This window comes from Miscanthus floridulus, chromosome 8 (assembly GCF_019320115.1).
Source record: "Miscanthus floridulus cultivar M001 chromosome 8, ASM1932011v1, whole genome shotgun sequence".
Lineage (NCBI taxonomy): Eukaryota > Viridiplantae > Streptophyta > Magnoliopsida > Poales > Poaceae > Miscanthus > Miscanthus floridulus.
Window position 1 is genome coordinate 169,209,866 of NC_089587.1, and position 23,277 is coordinate 169,233,142.

Below are 23,277 nucleotides of genomic sequence, written 5' to 3' on the forward strand. Positions count from 1 at the left end.
CTATACTACTTCCCGTTTGTTTTAGTTTATTTCAGTTTATTTTCTCTCATAGAATACTATTCAACCATTCAAATAATCCAAAATTCATTATTTACCTACCAGCCGAACGCTTGGCTTATAAGCAAACGAACAGAGCGGATACGGACACATCGATACAGCGATACTTTATTTTCCAAGATGTAGGATACCACGGTACGGCAAGTATATTATATAATAAATATTACTAATATGCATATCTATAATGTATATATTTAATAGTAATAGAAAACAGAACTAGTACAACTAGCCACACAAATTAAGGCCGAATGATGTTACAGGCCATCAGACTAATACTCCAGCAGACTCAAATAGTATGTCTAACAAATTCTATATTCACCAGCTGCTATGAGTGCTGGCGACGTGCGCACCTATCTCCGTCGATGACGAACGGAGGAAACAAAATGAGTGGCCACCGAAGAAAGGGGATCTGGAAGATGCGTTCGATTTTAATTGACATGGACACGGGTTGAGCTTCAACGGGCCAGGCCCATGCGGGTCCTAGAAAAAACAATTAAGAAAAAAAAATTATTTAGATTGTCTGCTTTGATATCAGTGCTGTTTTTTTTTTTAAAAAAGAGAGAGTATCGGAGCCGTTCTCTCTTCTTAGTGCTATCTTCTTCGATTTTCCTTCACGAATTGGATGGCATGTGTCATGAACTCGGAAGTACCAGAGATGTATAGACAAAGTATCGAGATTAAATTTATTTATTTATTTAGCTTGATTTTCGGATACTTCCTCGATACGTATCGGCGGCGTATCAGATACCTATCACGATACCGATATGGCACTTCGGCGCCATCTACTATACATATCTTCTTAGTGCTATCTTCTTCGATTTTCCTTGACGAATTAGATGACATGTGTCGGACTTTGAAGTATCGGAGGTGTATCAGATATATAGACGAAGTATCGAGATTAATTTTATTTATTTTTTAGCTTGATTTTCTGATACTTCCTTGATACAGATACTTATCGTGATACTGGTACGGCACTTCGGCAAAGCAGTGGGGTATCCTAGCTCAAAAGTCGAAAGAAATGTACATGTGCACAAGCACAACCTTGCGTGGTGCTAAAGATTTCTCATTTGATCGCCGCTTTGCCGGCCATAAAGAATTCGACACATGAACATGCGATCATTAATTGCTCGTTAATTTTGACGGGGAGGTCGTCTCCCCGGGTGCATATATATGGCCATAGACGATTAGAGGAAGAGGGACAGGGAGAGTAAACAAGGAAGGAGACGTGGAGCCCATGGCATCGTTATTGTCGGCGCTGGCATCTGCGGCCTTGCCACTGCTCTTGCCCTTCACCGGTGCGTGCACTTGCTCCATATCACGGTTTTCCCTTCAATCCTTCCCCTGTAGCATCGCACAGATAGTTGTATATTTCATTTTCTATGCGGCGACTGTCATGTATTGTGTGGTTGAATTTCAAAGACTATTTGCAACAATTTCATCGACAACTTCATAAGCTGTTGTGAGCTGTTTTTGTCAAACACTTTTTTTAAAAAAACAGCTTCATAGGTGAAGTTTTTTTTTCTTTCACAAAGGGGTGAGGTGGGATGAAACTGAAAAAATAGCTTATCTCATATGGGCTCAAGTATTCACAAATACCGCATGTGCCCTTCGGGGAAGGAGCGCGCAAAGCTCGCGGCCGCCGAGGGCGTGTGCCTGCTCGGGCTCAGACTCAGACGCACGAGGCCACCAGGGAGAGCACACACGCAGATGCCGTAGAGGGCTCGCCAGCACCGGGCCGTGGCTCGTGGCCACCTCTGAGGGCCTACGCGGCACAGGGGCGCGGCCGTCGGGAGAGCCTACGAGTCCGCCGGGACTAGAGGCGTGGCTCACACCACCACCGGGGCACAGCCAACGGGGCGAGCTCCGAGCGGGTATCTACGTCGAGACAAGCCGACGACAAGGAAGAAAGAGCGGCCGCCTTGAGGAAGATTGTGAAAAAACGGAGAAAAGAAAAAAAAAACAGCAAGGGCGGTATAGTCATTTGATTCTTTTGGTATATGATGTGAAGCTATTTTGCTAAATAAGGTCACGAAAACAGTTTAACTTCACCGAAAAAACTGCTCGTGAAGCCTAAGGGTATCTGCTTTGCTGATAACCCTTATATCAGCTATTTACCTAAAATATAAAGTTTCAAGTTTGAAGGACTAATTCTTGGATACATAAAAGGGAAACTCTTGTGCGAACTCCACGATTTGATTGGAGTTTGCTTTTTAATACATAATCTAGGTGGGGAAGCTCTTCCCCCTGTTTTTATAAAAAAAAAAAAAGGTCTTATTTCTACGCCGAACCTTCACCTTTGCCGAAGTTTCCATTTCTTGAGTAGCTCCGAACAACAAAACAATTTGCTTACTGACTTGCATATAGGAATGGGATTGCTAGTCTGGTGCTGGAGAAATCTGAGACCTTACGAGCAGATGGAGTTGCAATTGGTATCCATGCCAACGGATGCAGAGTTCTGGAGCAACTTGGAGTGGCGGCAGAGCTCAGGGAAACTGCCAATCTCGTCACGGCGTAAGCTTGTACCCTTACAAATACTAGCTTCTACTCGTACTCCTAATTAATAAGCTAGTATAACCACTACACACAAGGATTTCTCTCAACTACTCTTGTTGATCCTGATAACTTCTCCTAAAATTACATTTTGATTGCTTCGGATGGCATGAAATTGAAAAGCGACAATTCAGTATCAAACTGCAGATCAGAAGTTCCAACTTTGCATCAAACAGAGGGAACAAGTAGTAGAATCAGTATCTCGAGCATGAGGTACCTGACGCTGTTGACGACGTTCAGGGTCTCCGGATCAGAGTTCCGCAGCATCTCGATGATATCAGAAGGGCAATCTTGAGCTCGTAGCTTCTCTAGCATGAAATCCTTCGCGACGAGATCTACGCGTTAGTAACAGTTGTTATCATGTCACTATTTCTAGAATTTCTTGGTTTAAAGTCTAATTTGAATAATAATTATGCAACTGGGTTTTATAAATAAAATATGATTTGTTTTACTTTAGTATTATAATTCAAACTTAAATTTGACTTAATTTATATTATCTATAAAATATCTTATATATGTTTTTATAATTAAAATACATGAAGCTAATAGTTTTATATTTTCTTTTATGAGTAGACCTCTCGGTAGTTGTATTTTTTTAATCGTAGCTTCGATTAGCGTGCCTCCCACGTCTGTGTATTCGTAGCGATGCATAGAATCGTGTTTCAAACTCTTTTACTTATTTTTCTATGATTGGTGTACTGTTCTAATTTAGATCTATTGTTTGCTTCGCGTATGATTGCCTGGATGCTTGTGTGGTGCTTTATGATCACGTCCAGTCGGTGAGATATACGTGGTGATCAAGAAGAAGAAGAACATTGAAGATTAAAGTTTATCGAATGATCAGTGTTTTAAGGCAAGTATAGCATGGGATCTTCCTTGTTGACCTATACACCTTTAATCATTTAATTCATGCTGTATGTGTCTACCTTGACTACTACTAAGGATTTTCTAGTACTTTGTACATTGTACCTTAATTCCTATGGGTTATTGCATTGGGTAGTATGATGCTAGTGCTCAATTAAAGACCATGATCCTGTAACTTGACTAATGGTATATGCAATAAACACTAAAAAGATGATTTTTAGCAACATAGAACAAGGGGCTAGAGCATTGGGCTGTTTTTAAGGTGCTCTAGATTCCTCTCCCTAAGAACTTATCTGTAAATGATCATCCGGGACTTACAGTACAGTTGTGAGGGCTATATGGCTCTGGCTTTAGCTCAGTATAAGGACCTTTTTCTAGCTTGTTAGTGGTTACTTTTATGGCGCAAGAGGGGTGTGTTCCGGGTTGGATATAGTGCGGCCTCTGTCCGTCAGTGTATAGGCTGCGCGTCATTGTGCCTGTCGGAAGGGGAGCCCTACATTCGCAGGCCATAGAAACCTAGCGGCCCTAACTTGTTAGATGAACCTTTGAAAGGCTTCATAGTGAACCCTGCCGACCTTCTTTGGTAGTGGGTCAAGAGGCTGATCACCTTGGGCGAAAGGGTAAATCACGACTCACAGTGAAAGTATACAACCTCTACAGAGTGTAAAACTGGTATATCAGTCGTGCTCACGGTCATGAGCGGCCTTGGAACCCTTACGGAATAGATGATGAACACTGTTGATACTAATGATAAAGATCGTCACTAATGATTACTGTCTATGCTATTCATTATTCATGTTTACCTGATCATGTGTTTATGGATTTGTGATAAACTTGTTGCTACTTAATTGCTAAAATCATGACTCATTAAAAGCTAATCGCAGTTAAACCCGTGTCAGCCTTTTGAGCCTCATGAACCCCATGTTATATTTGTTGAGTACGACATGTACTTATGCTTGCTTTATTTTTCACATATTTGGATAAAAATCCAGGATGGGTACCAGATTGCTAGAGTTTGAAGAATTAGGCTTGTGATCAACCAGTCAGTTTTCCTGTGAAATTGGAGTCTTTACCCAAAGATCGGAGTTGTCTTTCCGCTGTTTGCTATCTAAGGTTATATTCTTTATACTAAGTACGTTATATATTAAGCATTGTCTATTGATATTACCCTTATTTATAGCTATATGTGAGATTTGAATTCCTAAGCTCACGTATGGTGTATATCTGGTTTTGTTCTTAAAATCGGATGCTACAATGGTGCAAATTCGGTGGTAGCCAAGTACCTAGGACTGTCTGCGTCCAAAACAATCCATCACATGTCTTTTCATTGTTTCACTAGATAACCACATGGACATCCATTTAGTACCGAGTTTCTGCGATTAAAAGGAGAGGAGTTCTTTGTCGACAGAATTCCAGTAACCGACAATCTAGTTCATTTCTTGGTACTCACGCCTATTCCTCCATCAGGTATATATAAATAAATGTTTACTATTTATGGAACTAGTACAAGACAAACTACTAGCTGAATAGGGTAATTAACTAGTGCTTGCAATGATGTCATCCAGAAAGGATCACCTATGATGTGATCGCCGCGAAGGATTCCGTGCTAGAGAAGCTACGAGCTCAACATTGCCCTTCTGATATCATCGAGATGCCGCGGAACTCTGATCCGGAGACCCTGAATGTCGTGAACAGCATCAGGTACCTGAAATGTCAGTGTAAAAGCAAGCATTATTGAGTCCCAAAAAAAGGCAAACATACTGATTCTACTACTTGTTCCCTCTGTTTGATGCAAAGTTGGAACTTCTGATCTGCAGTTTGATACTGAATTGTCGCTTTTCAATTTCTTGCCATCCGAAGCAATCAAAATGTAATTTTAGGAGAAGTTATCAGGATCAACAAGAGTAGTTGAGAAAAATCCTTGTGTGTAGTGGTTATACTAGCTTATTAATTAGGAGTACGAGTAGAAGCTAGTATTTGTAAGGGTACAAGCTTACACCGTGACGAGATTGGCAGTTTCCCTGAGCTCTGCAGCCACTCCAAGTTGCTCCAGAACTCTCCATCCGTTGGCATGGATACCAATTGCAACTCCATCTGCTCGTAAGGTCTCAGATTTCTCCAGCACCAGACTAGCAATCCCTTTCCTATATGCAAGTCAGTAAGCAAATTGTTTTGTTGTTCGGAGCTACTCAAGAAATGGAAACTTCGGCAAAGGTGAAGGTTCGACGTAGAAATAAGACTTTTTTTTTGATAAAAATGGGGGGAAGAGCTTCCCCACCTAGATTATGTATTAAAAAGCAAACTCCAATCAAATCATGGAGTTCGCACAAGAGTTTCCCTTTTATGTACCCAAGAATTAGTCCTTCAAACTTGAAACTTTATAAATAAGACTTTTTTTTGATAAAAATGGGGGGAAGAGCTTCCCCACCTAGATTATGTATTAAAAAGCAAACTCCAATCAAATCATGGAGTTCGCACAAGAGTTTCCCTTTTATGTACCCAAGAATTAGTCCTTCAAACTTGAAACTTTATATTTTAGGTAAATAGCTGATATAAAGGTTATCGGCAAAATAGATACCCTTAGGCCCTGTTTGGGGTAGCTAAGCTTCACTAGTGAAGTCAGGTTTTGGGTTCTGTCTTCACGAGTAGTTTTTTCGGTGAAGTTAAACTGTTTTCGTGACCCTATTTAGCAAAATAGCTTCACATCATATACCAAAAGAATCAAATGACTATACTGCCGTTGCTATTTTTTTCTTTTCTCTATTTTTTTGTCAATCTTCCTCAAGGCGGCCCCTCTTTCTTCCTCGTCGTTGGCTTGTCCCGACGTAGATACCCGCTCGGAGGTCGCCCCGTTGGCTGTGCCCCGACGGTGGTGTGAGTCACGCCCCTAGTCCCGGCGGACGCGTAGGCTCTCCCGGTGGCCACGCCCTGTGCTGGCAGGCCCTCGGAGGTGGCCACGGATGCCAGCGCCGACAATAACGATGCCATGGGCTGCATGCCTCCTTCCTTGTTTACTCTCCCTTTTCCTCTTCCTCTTCCTCTAATCCTCTATGGCCATATATATGCACCCGGGAAACGACCTCCCCGTCAGAATTAACGAGCAATTAATGATCGCATGTTCATGGGTCGAATTCTTTATGGCCGGCAAAGCGGCGATCAAATGAGAAATCTTTAGCACCACGCAAGGTTGTGCTTGTGCACATGTACATTTCTTTTGACTTTTGAGCTAGGATACCCCACTGCTTTGCCGAAGTGCCGTACCAGTATCACGATACGTATTTGTATCAAGGAAGTATCAAAAAATCAAGCTCAAAAATAAATAAAATTAATCTCGATACCTCGTCTATATATCTGATACACCTCCGATACTTCCAAGTCCGACACATGTCATCTAATTCATCAAGGAAAATCGAAGAAGATAGCACTAAGAAGATATGTATAGTAGATGGCGCCGAAGTGCCATATCGGTATCGTGATAGGTATCTGATACGCCGCCGATACGTATCAAGGAAGTATCTGAAAATCAAGCTAAATAAATAAATAAATTTAATCTCGATACTTTGTCGATGCATCTCCGGTACATCCGAGTTCGACACATGCCATCCAATTCGTGAAGGAAAATCGAAGAAGATAGCACTAAGAAGATAGAACGGCTCCAATACTCTTTTAAAAAAAACAGCACTGATATCAAAGCAGACAATCTAAATATTTTTTTTCTTAATTATTTTTCCTAGGATCCGCATGGGCCTGGCCCGTTCAAGCTCAACCCGTGTCCATCACTGACCACCTGAAAGCTCTAGTTTGGTTTTGGTGAATTGATGAAACCCTAAGTGCTAACCTAGTTTATCAAGTGATCATGAGGTATGTAGCACACTCCAAGTCGTGAAGCAAATGAAGATCATAGCATGATGAAGATGTTGCCATGGTAATGATCAAGTGCTTCGACTTGGAAAGAAGAAAGAGAAAAACAAAAAGCTCAAGGCAAAGGTATAAACCATAGGAGCTATTTTATTTTGGTGATCAAGACACTTAGAGAGTGTGATCACATTTAGGTTTGATAGCCGTACTATTAAGAGGAGTGAAACTCGTATCGGAATGCGGTTATCAAAGTGCCACTAGATGCTCTAACTCATTGCATATGCATCTAGGATCTAGTGGAATGCTAACACCCTTAAAAATGTTTGTTAAAATATGCTAACATATGTGCACAAGGTGATACACTTGGTGGTTGGCACATTTGAGCAAGGGTGAAGAAGTTAGAAGTGAAAAGGAGTTAGTCTTGCTGGTCACTAAGTGACCGGATGCTGGTCTCAGAGGGACCAGCGCGTCCGGTCAAGTGTGGCAGCAAAGACGCTGGCGTCGGTCATACGACCGGACGCTGGGTCTCGGACTGATCGGATGCTGAGGTCCAGGGTCCGGTCCTATTGTCGGACAGCGCTGATGAAAGTCAATGTGTGACCGGACGCTGTCAGGGTCCGGTCAAGCATGACCGGACACGTCCGGTCAAAGAAAGTTGTTTCTGAAACCTTACTGGAAACGACCGGACGCTGGTGGCTCAGCGTCCGGTCAGTATTGTGCGTAGTGTCCGATCAACTCAAGTGACCATTGAAATTGGGACACGTGGCTGTCGTCGGGCGACCGGACGCTGAGGTCCAGTGTCCGGTCAACATGACCGGAGCGTCCGGTCAGCCCGTGTTGTGCTCAGTGAAGGGGTACAACGACTTTATTTCATGGGGGCTTCTATTTAACCCCCATGGCCGGTTCAAGCTCACTCTCTTGGCCATTTGCATTGACATAGCAACCTTATGAGCTTAGCCAAAGCCCTCCCACTCATCTCCATCATTGATTCATCATCTTTGTGAGATTGGGAGAGAATCCAAGTGCATTGCTTGAGTGATTGCATCTAGAGGCACTTGGTGTTCGTGTTTCGCTGCGGGATTCGCTTGTTACTCTTGGTGGTTGCCGCTACCTAGACGGTTTGGAGCAGCGAGGATCGTCGAGCGGAGGTTGGTGATTGTCTCCGGCTCTGATCGTGGTGATTGTGAGGGGTTATTGACCTTTCCCCGGTGGAGAGCCAAAAGGTACTCTAGTGGATTGCTCATGGCTTGTGTAATCCTCATCTTGTATTGGTTGTGCGGCACCCTATTGAGGGTTTGGCGTGTGAAGCCAATTAGTGCATGAACCTCAAAGTGAGTGAATCGCCACAATGAGGACTAGCTTGCCAGCAAGCAAGTGAACCTCGATAAAAAATCATTGTGTTCATCATTGATTCCGAGGTGATTGGTCTTCATTGTTATTTATCCTTGTGATTGATTGGTTCCTTCATCTACACGGTGGTATAACCTTCTTGATCACTCTCTTTACATTACCGCAAACTAGTTGTCAAACTCTTTAGTGTAGCTAGTTGTGAGAGCTTGCTTGCTTGGTTGGTGTGGCTCTTTAGTTAGCCTTTGAGAGCACACTAACATAGGGTAGTGTCATAGCTATTGTGTGAATAGATACTATCTAAACTAGAATTGTGGTAGGTGGCTTGTATTTTGAGTAGGCTAGCGCAACACTTACTTCGTCTCATAATTGTCTAACCATTTTGGTAAGTGTTGTTGTAGAAATTTTTATTAGGCTATTTACCCTTCCTCTAGCCATTAGGACCTTTCAAGTGGTATCAGAGCCGAGGTCACCGTGATTTGAGGCTTAACAACCTTCGGTGCAAAAATGGCTCAAATCAACAACACTAAGAAGCCACCCCAATTTGATGGCTCAAATTATCCCTATTGGAAGGCTAAGATGACAACATATATCAAGTCAATCAATAGGAATATTTGGAAGGTGGTAGAAACAAAAATTGAGATTGAAGATGAAGATGCTCCCACCGCCGCTGAAGAAATACTTCTCCAAAACAATGACATTGCTCTTAGTGCCATCCATGATGCTTTGGATGAGAGAACCTTTGAGCAAATCAAGAACATTAAGAGAGCTCATGAGGCTTGGAAGAAATTGGAGGAATCATTTGTGGGCACTCAAGCTGTGAAGGGTGCAAAGGCATATATTCTCAAAGAGAAGTTTGCAAGCTTCAAGATGGAGGATGAGAGTGTGCCAGACATGTTTCATAGGATGGAAGTAATTGTTAATGATCTCAAATCACTTGGTGAGAAGATAGAGGACAAAGACTTCTCCAATAAGTTCTTGAGATGTTTACCCGTAAGATTTGGCATGTTGGTCACCTTGCTAGTGAGGACCGGTTTGGACACAATGACATCAAACCAAATCTTGGGAGATATTATGACCAATGATGCTTATAGAGATGATGATGAGAAGGAAGAAAAGAAGGAGAAGAAAGATGAGAAGAAGGATGGCAAGAAGAAGAGCATGGCATTCAAAGCCACATCATCCAAGGGCAAAGCTAAGCAAGAAACATCAAGTGAAGATGATGATTCATGTGATGATGATGATGATGATGAGAAGATGGCTCTATTTGTCAAGAGATTTGGCAAGTTCATGGTGAAAAAGGGCTACCGTACTAGAAGAAAGAAGTCTTCATCCAAGAACAAAGAAGAGTCAAGAAGGTGCTTCAAGTATGGAAGCAAAGATCATCTTGTTGCTCAATGCCTATACAATAGTGACAATGATGATGACAACAAGAAGAACAAGAAGAAGGACAAGAAGGAAAAGAAAGAGAAGAAGGACAAGATGGCATTCAAGAAGAAGAAAGGTGGTTCATATGTAGTCACTTGGGATAGTTATGCTTCCTCAAGTGGTGATGATAATGATAGTGATGATAACAAGACCACCAAGAAGAAGGTTCTTGCAAGCATTATAATCAATGAGAAACCTTCTCTCTTTGAATCTTCATCATGCTTCATGGCTAAGGCCACTAAGGTATAATCTTGTGATGATAAAAGTGATGAAGACATGATGAAAATGAAAATGATAGTGATAGTGATAATGATGAACCTACTAAAGATGAATTATTTGACATGCTAGAAGATGCTAAAGAACATTTTGACATTAAGAGAAGAGAATGCAAGAGCTTAAATAAGGAGGTAAAAGCCCTTAAGCAAGCCCTTGATGAGCTCAAAGCAACTCATGAGAGGCTAGAGGAAGCCTATGAGAAACTTGGCAAAGCTCACAAAAAGCTTGAAAAGGCTCATTCCTCTTTGCTTGATGAACAAAATAAGAAGAAGCATGTTGAAACTTGCAATGTAGGTTTAACTTGTGATATAATTGATGAATCACTATCTATGCCTATCATTGTTGCTCCTACTAACCCTTCTTGTAGCACTTCCGCTTCTACCTCATCTAGTAGTGATGGTCTCACTTGTGATGCCTCACTAGTGGTTGAGAATGAGAACCTCAAGAAGGAGGTCACTAAGCTCACTCACACCTTAGCTAAGGCTTATGATGATGAGGACCGCTTGCTTATGTGCTTGGGTAGCCAAAGAGCTTCTCTCTACAAAGAGGGATTGGGCTATACCCCTAAGAAAGGCAAGGCGGCCTTTGCTCCTCACAAGACTAGTTTTATGAAGAATAATGATCGGTTTTGCAATAGTTGCAAGCAAATGGGTCATAAAGAGCAAGAATGCAATAACAAGAGCAAAAATGCTAATGTATCCTTCATAAAGCTTGATTCATGCTATATGCTTACTAAGGGTACAAATGGTGTGAAGGCTAAGTTCATTGGTAAACCATGGATGGACTCAAAGAAGAAAGCCATTTGGGTACCAAAGAGCTTAGTAACTAACCTTCAAGGACCCAAGCAAGTTTGGGTACCTAAAAAGAATTGATCTTCTTTTGTAGGTCAATTACAAAGTCGGAGGAAGGCATTGGGTTCTTGATAGTGGGTGCACTCAACACATGACCGGAGATGCAAGAATGTTCAACTCAATCAACACCAATGGCAATGATGGATATGATAGTATCACATTTGGTGGCAATGGAAAAGGCAAGGTCAAAGGACTTGGTAAGATTGCAATATCCAATGACATGAGCATTTCCAATGTGTTGCTAGTAGAGAGCTTAAACTTCAATTTGCTATCCGTGGCTCAATTGTGTGATCTTGGATTCAAATGCATATTTGGGGTAGATGATGTAGAGATCATAAGTGTAGATGGATCTAACTTGATCTTCAAAGGCTTTAGATATGAGAATCTATACTTGGTTGATTTCAATGCTAGTGAAGCTGGATTATCTACATGCTTGTTCACTAAGTCTAGCATGGGTTGGTTATGGCATAGAAGGCTTGGTCATGTTGGAATGAAACAATTGAATAGATTGGTTAAGCATGACTTAGTTAGAGGCTTAAAAGATATTATGTTTGAGAAGGATAAGCTTTGTAGCTCTTGTCAAGCTGGCAAACAAGTTGGAAACACCCATCCTAAGAAAAGCATGATGAGCACTAGTAAAGCATTTGAGTTATTGCATATGGATTTATTTGGGCCAACACAATACACTAGTATCGGTGGAAATAAATATGGCTTTATGATAGTGGATGATTACACTAGATACACATAGGTATTCTTTCTAGTGGACAAAAGTGATGTGTTTGCAACATTTAAATCATTTGTCAAGGGCATTCACAATGAGTTTGAAACTACCATCAAGAGAGTTAAAAGTGACAATGGTAGTGAGTTCAAGAACACTAGAATTGATGAATTATGTGATGAATTTGGAATTAGACATCAATTCTCGGCCAAGTACACCCCTCAATCAAATGGCCTTGTTGAGAGAAAGAATAGAACACTCATTGATATGGCAAGGTCTATGCTTAGTAAGTACAATGTGAGTCAATCCTTTTGGGCCGAAGCTATCAACACGGCTTGCTATTGTGGCAACCGCCTCTATTGTCACCGATTGAAAGAGAAGACACCATATGAGCTCTTGAATGGTAGAAAGCCCAACATTGCATATTTTTGGGTTTTTAGTTGCAAATGCTATATCTTGAAGAAAGGCACAAGATTGGGCAAGTTTGACAAGAAATATGATGAAGGATTCCTACTTGGCTATTCCACTACAAGCAAAGCATATAGATTTTGGAATTTGGATAGTGGTACTCTTGAGGAAGTTCATGATGTTGAATTTAATGAAACCAAGGGTTCAGAAGTAGAGAATGAGAACTTGGAAGATGTTAGAGGCATTCAACTTTCAAATGCCATGAAGAACATAGATATTGGTGAATTGAGGCCTAGGCAAGTGAATGATGATGAAGATGATCAAGTGCAAGTGCCCTCTAACTAAATGTGCATGATGATACAAATCAAGTTAGTGCAAGTGGATCTCATGATAATAAACAAGATCAAGTGGCTAGTACATCATCTCAACCCAATGATCAAGCAAGTGCAAGCAATCAAGTTCTAATCCTCCAACCAACCAATGTTGCAAGGGATCATCCATTGGACACTATCATTGGTGATATTTCAAGAGGTGTGCAAACTAGATCAAGATTGGCTTCATTTTGTGAGCATTTCTCATTTGTGTCATCCATTGAACCAAAGAAGATAGATGAAGCATTGAAGGATGTTGATTGGGTGAATGCTATGCATGAAGAATTGAATAACTTTACAAGAAATCAAGTATGGGAATTGGTAGAAAGACCAAAGGGACACAATGTGATTGGAACCAAATGGGTCTTTAGAAACAAGCAAGATCAAGATGGGTTAGTAGTAAGGAACAAAGCAAGATTAGTAGCACAAGGCTATACACAAGTTGAAGGTCTTGACTTTGGAGAAACATATGCCCTGGTTGCTAGATTGGAAGTAATTAGAATCTTGCTAGCCTATGCTTGTGCCCACAACATCAAGCTCTATCAAATGGATGTTAAGAGTGCATTTCTCAATGGTTACATCAATGAAGAAGTATATGTTGAGCAACCTCCCAGTTTTGAAGATGATAAGAAGCCCGACCATGTGTACAAGTTGAAGAAGGCATTGTATGGATTGAAACAAGCACCTAGAGTATGGTATGAGAGATTGAGGGACTTCCTCCTCTCTAAAGGGTTCACAATGGGCAAGATTGACACCACTCTTTCCATCAAGAAGATTGAAAAAGACTTGTTTGTGTTGCAAATCTATGTTGATGATATTATATTTGGATCAACCAATCAAGACTTTTGTGATAAGTTTGGAAAGATAATGGCTAATGAGTTTGAGATGTCTATGATTGGAGAGTTGAGTTACTTCCTTGGTCTTCAAATTAAGCAATTGAAGAATGGTACATTTGTGAGTCAAGGCAAGTATATCAAGGACATGATCAATAAGTTTGGCATGAGTGATAGCAAAGTCATTAGCACACCAATGGGAATAAATGGCAACTTGGATAGTGATGCAAGTGAAAATATGGTAGATCAAAAATTGTATCAGTCTATGATTGGAAGCCTACTCTATGTGACCGCATCAAGGTCGGATGTCATGTTTAGTGTATGTATGTGTGCAAGATTTCAAGCCTCACCAAGAAAAAGTCATTTGAAGGTTACAAAGAGGATATTGAGGTACTTAAAGCATACACCAAATGTTGGTTTGTGGTATCCCAAAGGAGCAAAGTTTGAGCTAGTTGGTTACTCCAACTCAGACTATACGGGAGACAAGGTTGAAAGGAAGAGCACTTCAGACACATGTCAACTGTTGGGAAGATCACTTGTTTCATGGTTATCAAAAAAGCAAAATAGTGTTGCATTATCAACCGCCGAAGCCGAATACATATCCGCCGGTAGTTGTTGTGCACAAGTACTTTTGATGAAGGCCATTTTGAGGGACTTTGGGATCAAGTTCAAGAAAGTGCCATTGTTATGTGACAATGAGAGTGCAATCAAGTTGACCAACAATCCGGTTCAACATGCAAGAACAAAGCACATTGATGTCCGCCATCATTTCATAAGAGATCACCAACAAAAAGGGGACATTTGCATTGAGAGTGTAGGCACCGAAGATCAACTTGCCAATATATTCACCAAGCCATTAGACGAGAAAAGGTTTTGCAAGCTAAGGAATGAGTTGAACATATTGGATTTCTCAAATGTGTTGATGCACCCCTCACTCATATGACATGCCTCTCCTTTGAGCAATCCAAGGTAAAAGTTAATTGGCATGACATACATCTTTGCTAAGGACATGATTAGTGCATCTAGTCATATTTTCAATTTTATTAGGACCTTTCAAGTGGTTCTATTTTATTAGGCTCATTCATGAAAATCAAATGATTTTGATATCTATATGGTATCACTATTGCTTCTATGCTTGACTTGATCTAGTGGTAGCATATGACATGTTTATGGGCTTGTAAACCTAGTGTTTAATCTAAAATATGAGCTCTAAGTGTTTAACTCAACATGGTACAAGATAATCCTTATTTGGAGGTGTGAAGAAGCTTGTCCTTAGATCAAACCGAGTTAAATATCTTTGGCAAATAATCTAGATTGGACCAAATTTGGGAATATGATCCTCACCCCATTGATTGACATTGATAAATCTCAACCTATCTATAATTTAAGTCTTTGTGGTCATTGATGACAAAGAGGGAGAGAAACAAAGATATAAGTAATAGGGGAAGAGTTTGACATAGGGGGAGAGATATGACAAAGAAAATGGATCAATTAAAATTTTGAGCACACAAGTAGGGGGAGCAAGCTCATGAACTTGTATGGTGCATTTGAATGTGCATTTCATATGTTTGCTTGCATGGCATAAGTTCTAAAATTCAAAATATCTATGTTTGTGTGATATATGCTAGTTGTAAGATTGAATGATGAAATGAAATCACTAGATAACTTTCATTTCCAAGGTAGTCTTTACAAGTGGTATCTTTTCAAAGTATGTTTACAAGTGGTATAGAACTAACCATGGTGCTAAGGATGATATAATGGTGCACTCCGATTGGTATCACGCTTCAAAGGTCCATCTTTTATATCTTAGCATCATTTGGTAGACATTGTCTCCTATATTTCCTATCTAAGCATATGTGCAAGCTACAATCTAAACTCTTCGCACATATGTAGGGGGAGCAATTGCTACCATATGGGGTTCGTGAAACTTGTCCATATTCTTTTACACATGGTAAATATGCTTGGGCAAGCAACATGGATTCAATTGAATTTTAATTCATATCTTTGTATAAGGGTTGTCATCAATTACCAAAAAGGGGGAGATTGAAAGCTCTAGTTTGATTTTGGTGAATTGATGAAACCCTAAGTGCTAACCTAGTTTATCAAGTGATCATAAGATAGGTAGCACACTCCAAGTCGTAAAGCAAATGAAGATCATAGCATGATGAAGATGTTGCCATGGTAATGATCAAGTGCTTTGACTTGGAAAGAAGAAAGAGAAAAACAAAAAGCTCAAGGCAAAGGTATAAACCATAGGAGCTATTTTGTTTTTGTGATCAAGACACTTAGAGAGTGTGATCACATTTAGGTTTGATAGCCGTACTATTAAGAGGGGTGAAACTCGTATCGAAATGTGGTTATCAAAGTGCCACTAGATGTTCTAACTCATTGCATATGCATCTAGGATCTAGTGGAATGCTAACACCCTTAAAAATGTTTGTGAAAATATGCTAACACATGTGCACAAGGTGATACACTTGGTGGTTGGCACATCTGAGCAAGGGTGAAGAAGTTAGAGGTGAAAATGAGTTAGTCTTGCTGGTCAAGTGTGGCAGCAAAGACGCTGGCGTCGGTCATATGACCGAACGCTGGGTCTTGGACTGACCGGACGCTGAGGTCTAGGGTCCGGTCCTATTGTCGGACAGCGCTGATGAAAGTCAATGTGTGACCGGACGCTGTCAGGGTCCGGTCAAGCGTGACCGGACGCGTCCGGTCAAAGAAAGTTGTTTCTAGAACCTTACTGGAAACGACCGGACGCTGGTGGCTCAGCGTCCGATCAGTATTGTGCGCAGTGTCCGGTCAACTCAAGTGACCATTGAAATTGGGACACATGGCTGTCGTCGGGCGACCGGACGCTGAGGTCTAGCGTCCGGTCAACATGACCGGAGCGTTCGGTCAGCCCGTGTTGTGCACAGTGAAGGGGTACAACGACTCTATTTCGTGAGGGCTTCTATTTAAGCCCCATGGCCGATTCAAGCTCACTCTCTTGGCTATTTGCATTGACATAGCAACTTTGTGAGCTTAGCCAAAGCCCTCCCACTCATCTCCATCATTGATTCATCATCTTTGTGAGATTGGGAGAGAATCCAAGTGCATTGCTTGAGTGATTGCATCTAGAGGCACTTGGTGTTCGTGTTTCGCTGCAGGATTCGCTTGTTACTCTTGGTGGTTGCCGCCACCTAGATGGCTTGGAGCAGCGAGGATTGTTGAGCAGAGGTTGGTGATTGTCTCCGGCTCCGATCGTGGTGATTGTGAGGGGTTCTTAACCTTTCCCCGGCGGAGAGCCAAAAGGTACTCTAGTGGATTGCTCGTGGCTTGTGTGATCTTCATCTTGTGTTGGTTGTGCGGCACCCTATTGAGGGTTTGGCGTGTGAAGCCAACTAGCGCGTGAACATCCAAGTGAGTGAATCGCCACAACGAGGACTAGCTTACCGGCAAGCAAGTGAACCTCGGTAAAAAATCATTGTGTTCATCATTGATTCCGAGGTGATTGGTCTTCATTGTTATTTATCCTTGTGATTGATTGGTTCCTTTATCTATACGGCGGTATAACCTTCTTGATCACTCTCTTTACATTACCGTAAACTAGTTGTCAAGCTCTTTAGTGTAGCTAGTTGTGAGAGCTTGCTTATTTGGTTGGTGTGGCTCTTTAGTTAGCCTTTAAGAGCACACTAACATAGGGTAGTGTCATAGTTATTGTGTGAATAGATACTATATAAACTAGAATTGTGGTAGGTGGCTTGCATTTTGAGTAGGCTAGCGCAACACTTGCTTCGCCTCATAATTGTCTAACCATTTTGTTAAGTGTTGTCGTAGAAATTTTTCTTAGGCTATTCACCCCCCTCTAGCCATTAGGCCCTCTGCAGTGTATCGCTTGAGTGGTGCTTCAAACGGAGAGAGAAATTTGGGGCACCGCTCCTGCCATTGCAGCAGGCGATGTCAATGCCAGCAGAAATGGGAGCGACACAAGTACAAGCAGCGGTGCTAACTAAATAGAATAAGAAGAGGGAGGAGAGAGATTGACACACATGCTAAACCAGCACATGCACGGAACCGGTTCTAGCTTTTGCTTTTTCATTTTTTTCTATTTTCTCTGTGAGCCCCACGACTGGTGTCAAAACAGTGATCGATGCCAACTTCTTTCACGTGGACCTTCAACAGTTTTGGGCATCACCCTCCATTGTGGAGGGCCTTAGGACCTTTCACCACCCTGATTTCAATTAAAATCGAACGCATCTTCCAGATCTCCATTCTTCGGTGGCCACTCATTTTGTTTCCTTCGTTCCTCATCGACGGAGACAGGTGCGCACGTCGCCAGCACTCATAGCAGCTAGTGAATATAGAATTTGTTAGACATACTATTTGAGTCTGCTGGAGTATTAGTCTGATGGCCTGTAACATCATTCGGCCTTAATTTGTGTGGCTAGTTGTGCTAGTTCTGTTTTCTATTACTATTAAATATATACATTATAGAAATGCATATTAGTAGTATTCATTATATAATATACTTGCCGTACCGGCGTATCCTAGATCTTGAAAAATAAAGTATCGTTGTATCGACGTATCCGTATCTGCTCTGTTCGCTTGGCTTATACAGCCTGTTCATTTCGGCTGAAACGATCGTGGATTATAAGTCAAAAGTACTGCTGGCTGGTTTGGTGTGAGAGAAAAATATTGTTCCAGCTTATAATCCACGATCATATACGATCGTATAAGCCGAAATGAACAGGCTGACAAGCCGTACTTTTCAGCCAACGAACAATATTTTTCTCTCACAACAAATCAGCCAACAATACTTCCAGCCCTAGCTTATAAGCCAAGCGAACAGGGCAATCAGCCTATCCGTGTCCTTGCTGTTAAAGGGATGGACTCCAGCAAAGCCAACCACCGGCCGGTGTGTGTCCCTCGCCAATTCAAAAGGGGTTATTTGGATTGGTACCATTACATTCTCAGAACTTTGAGATGTACCATTAAAATTTATCTATTTTAAGATTTACCATTATAATTTAATGTTTCACTAAGTTTTGTCATTTTTATGTCTTCCAGTTGCTTGGGCCCACTGGTAGGCGTATGCGTACTGTTCACTTTTCTGTATGGACGTATTTGCCCCCGTCTCGAAGTTGAACGCCCCGTGCGCCTGTGGCCCCATCTCAGTCTGCTCTTCCTCCTCGCGCTCACTCTGTCACTCACTCTCTCATCCTCCCGACGAGGCGACGGCGGCGGAACCCTAACCCTAGCCGCCAGCATCCTAGAGCCCGCACCCGTGCTCGAGTCAACTGCCGCCGCCACCCAACTCCACTGCCGCCTGCGCCCAAGCTGTCCTCCCGTGGCCCCATCTCTTGGTCTGTTGGCTCTGCTCCGTGGCTGCGCCGAGCTTTTGAAGCCATGGCCGGGCAGTGGACTGGAAGCCCGATGAAGGTACCTTCGACGGGCTCGAGCGCGACGGCAAGCGGCAGAAGGGAGTGCCCTTATTGCCATGTTCCTTTGGTCCGGATCCAGAGCAAGCAGCCGACGACAAAGGATTAGTGGTTTCTCACTTGCCCGTACAACATTAAGGTTAGGATTCTTGATATTGTTGACCTCACTGTGTCTCTTGATGCTACTCTGATTAATGCATTTTTGTGTGCAGGATGATCATAGTACATGCGGCTTCATCTGCTCTGAGTTGCAGATTGAGGCCTTGGAAGCAAAGGAACACCGGTTGCAGACTGGTAAGGAGACATCAGCTGCCTGTTATGCCGAGTTGAAGGAAGAATTGCAAGAGTTGAAGCAAACCATGGATAGTGTTGTAGCTGATCTGTGGAAACTGAAGGTCCAACCTGCTGAGCCAAAGCCTGAGCTGGACACGAAGAAATGCCATATTGTGCTTGATTGTTCAGTTGTATCGCCAGTTTTTTTTGGCTTTGTAGGTGTCCTAATTGGTGCATTTGTTGTTGCTGTTATGTGGAAGTGAACAGCTAGAATGTATGTTAGTCAGCTAATGTAAGTGTGGGTTAGCTAATGTGTGACTGTGTGTATGTATGTTATCCTAGAATTGAATTGAAATGAAATGTGTTCTGTTGAATCAATTGACATCTTGCCTTCAAAGCACTACTCTCCAGTTCTTGAATATGTGTCTTATGAGATTCCCGAGCTAATGAAAGCTCTTGCCTGAGTTTTGATATTATATTGTCACTATTCTCCTTGTCCTTCTGAAGCTTAAGCAACTCCTCCTTTGTAGGTTCTAACTGGTTGTGGTTCTGTTTATATGATGATTTTATAGCTTCCAGGGTGAAAAGCAGATACAAGCAGGTGAATTCCTGGCTGTGGCTGTGACCAGTTAGAACACGACCAGTATATGCCAGCTGCTCAAGCTTTTGTGAGTTCTTCGTCAACAAGAAATTCTGGGGTCACCCTTGTAGAGGTTCCAGCTAACTCAGGTTTGCCGTATGTCAGCGCAACCTCTGGACTATCAGCCATCTGTTCTCCTTCAGTGGCTCCTAAAATCCAATGCCCGGTTTTGCTGGACAACAAGTCGTCTAACCAAGTGCCCAACATGAGTGTTGTGCCTACTGTTTCAAAGCCTATAACAGCAAACTCAAGTGACATCAGTATTCCAGAATTCTTAGATCTGGTAGACTTGGTAAATGAAGACTCTGTCAATATTCCTGGAAGAGCCTTTGAGATGCCTGGTCCTGAGTTTCCCCTGCCAGAAGGTGATGACAGTGCCCCCATCAAGACTGATGAGACCATGTACAACAACGACAAGACTCAGAGCCTTCCAGGCATCATCGACTCCTTCTGGGAGCAGTTCCTGGTAGGCAGCCCTCTATCCACCGACAATGATGAAGTTGATTTAGGTGGACTAGATATAAGGGGGCACCACAAGAGAATGGATGGAGCAAAGCGGGGAAAATTGCTAATCTTACAGAGCAGATGGGCCTTCTGTCATCAACAAATCACTAGCATATGAGGTTCACAACCACTTAAATCAACATAACAGCATACTAGGTTCACAACCATACACGGTTCTAGCATTCTAACTACAAGGTTCCAGGAATCCAACTACAATGTTACACAAACAACAAGGTTCAACTGCTAATCTTACAAAAGCATACCAGTAGCAGCATACAAGTTCTCTTTTTATTACAAAAGCATATCATAAGCTATTGACAAGCTCTAGTCTTCATAGACTAGCCTCCTAAGGCTACTAACAACAGTAGTAGGTGGGTCGGCTGTAGCCTTCTTGAGCTTCTTCTTGATGGGTGTCTTCTTCTTCTTTGGTGTGCCCTTCTTCTTCTTCTTCTGAACTTTCTGTTTCTTGGCTTGGGAGGGACCAACTGCATCTATTGGAGCTTCTTTCCTACATTTTAAAGGTGACATTACATATTGTGAAGTGAAAACAATGAGACAGATTTAGTGCACAGAAACATACCTTTTATTAGCCTTGTTCCATGGTGGAGCTCTCTCACCATCTTCTTCAATCTCTGCCTATTTGCAAGTTTTTGAAAAGTGGCCAAAATCTCCACATCTCCTACATTTGACCTTCTTTTTGGATGCCCTTTTCTCCAAGCAACCTCTTTGCCTTTGAACCTTTGGGCTTCCTGCTCCTCTGCCAGGCAACAGTGGATACACTTTGAATCCAAGTTCCACAACAGGCCATTGTGACCAATCTAGGATAGGTTCAATTATGTCCTCATAGGTTGTCTTGAACCTAGCCACTGAGTAATACTCATGGACAAAATCTTCAATTTTTACCCCTCTGTTGGACAGGATCCATGCCAAAGCATGTTTGCAGGGCTTCCCTATCAACTAGGACTCCCTATAGGAGCATTTATGGTTCTGTAAGTCAACTGTTTATCTTTTCTGATTGTTCCACTCATCCAAGATGGTCACTTCTACATTATCAACATCACTAACTGATACCTTGACCACTTTGAGGTTATTGCTGATCAAGTTGAGCTCCTTCATCACATTTGAGAGTATTCCATCTGTCCACTGCCTAGCAAGCATCTTCCTAGTGTATCTCTTCTCCATGATCAGCTCTCTGATTCTGTCAACTAATTCATGCAGTAGCAGACCTTTGAACTTCTTTATTTGTGCATTGAAGCTCTCTAAAACAATATTTATCAAGTAGTCACACTTGCTGTTTTCTGAAAATGCACATCTATACCAGATCCTGTTGTGGTGCTCCTCAAGGTACTCAATGGCTTTAGGTGCAAACTCAAAAACTTTCTTCATGTGCCACTGAAACAACCCTTGTGTGTAGCTTCTAGCTACAGGGTACAAGTGATCAGTGAACACCTCACTAGAATACTTCTTCAAAAAATTCTAATACAAATGCCTCATGCACTCCCTATTTTCAGCTTGTGGGAAGACAGACCCCGCTGTAGTCTCTAGTCCTTTACATGCATCTGTACATATAACCAGATTTAGAACATCTCCTATAACCTTATGCAGCTGCTGCAGAAACCATTTCCAATTATCTTTAGTTTCTGACTCAAAAATTGCATAAGCTATATGGTACAACCAATTGTGTCCATCCACACCAATAGCTAAAGCTAGCTGACCCCTGTATTTACCGTGCAAATAGGAAGCATCTACCCCAATAAAAGGTCTGCAACCAGATAAGAATCCATCCACACATGGTCTAAGAGCAACAAACATCCTCTTGAATCTGTTTTGGTGCCAATCTTCTTTAACTCTATCTCTACTAAGCTACCAGGGGATACTTTCTCAATTTGAGCAGCCCAATTAAAAAGCAACTGAAAACTCTCCTCATATTTACCATGGATGTGCTCTAAAGATACCTTCATACCTGACCATGCCTTGGAGTATTTCAACTTAATGCCATAGTCACCCTCCAATTTGTCCCTGCAGTCAGTTGCACCTTTGGTTAGATTCTTCTTTAGCCAGTCTGCCAACCTATCTGCACACCAACCTTGGGTGGCCTTCTTCCCTTCTCTGAGTTTTGTGGTAGGACACTTGTGTTCAAAAGGTAGCCTTTTGATATACACAAACAAATGCAATAGGACTTTAGTTGCATAAATAACAAATTTAGTAAACAAACAACTCCAACGGTAATGACAAATTTACCTCTATTGTCTTGCCATAAGAATTTCTAGAAGCATGTTGTCGGGTACCATAAAAAGGGGTCCCCTAAGCAAGGACTAAAAAAAATCACTTAGACCTTGTCAAAATCAAAGCTAAGAGATAACCACCGGTAAACCCCCACCTTATCCGAGGCTTGGCAGGATCGCCCGACCCACCTCGAATAATATCTGAGCTCACCCGAAGCGGGCTCGGCCCAAAATGAAACCGTAAGGCCTCGAACAAGGAACCGATTCTCCGCCTCGCTCGAGGCCCCGCACGTAAGGCCTCAGACGAGGTACCGATTCTCCGCCTCGCTCAAGACCCCACACGTAAGGCCTCGGACGAGGAAACGATTCTTCGCCTCGCTCGAGACCCCGCACGTAAGGCCTCGGACGAGGAACCAATTCTCTGCCTCACTCGAGGCCCCACACATAAGGCCTCAGACGAGGAACCGATTCCCCGACTCGCTCGAAGCCCCGCACGTAAGGCCTCGGACGAGAAACTGATTCTCTGCCTCGCTCGAGACATCGCGCGTAAGGCCTCGGACGAGGTACCGATTCTTCGCCTCGCTCGAGGCCCCGCACGCAAGGCCTCGGATGAGGTATCGATTCTCCGCCTCGCTCGAGGCCGGCTCGGCAACAACC

General features: G+C 42.3%; 1 pseudogene; it reads left to right on the top strand.

The window, feature by feature from the left end:
- Positions 1-18,916: 18,916 nt before the first annotated feature.
- LOC136473964 (uncharacterized) lies at positions 18,917-19,569 on the top strand (annotated as a pseudogene).
- Positions 19,570-23,277: the final 3,708 nt, after the last annotated feature.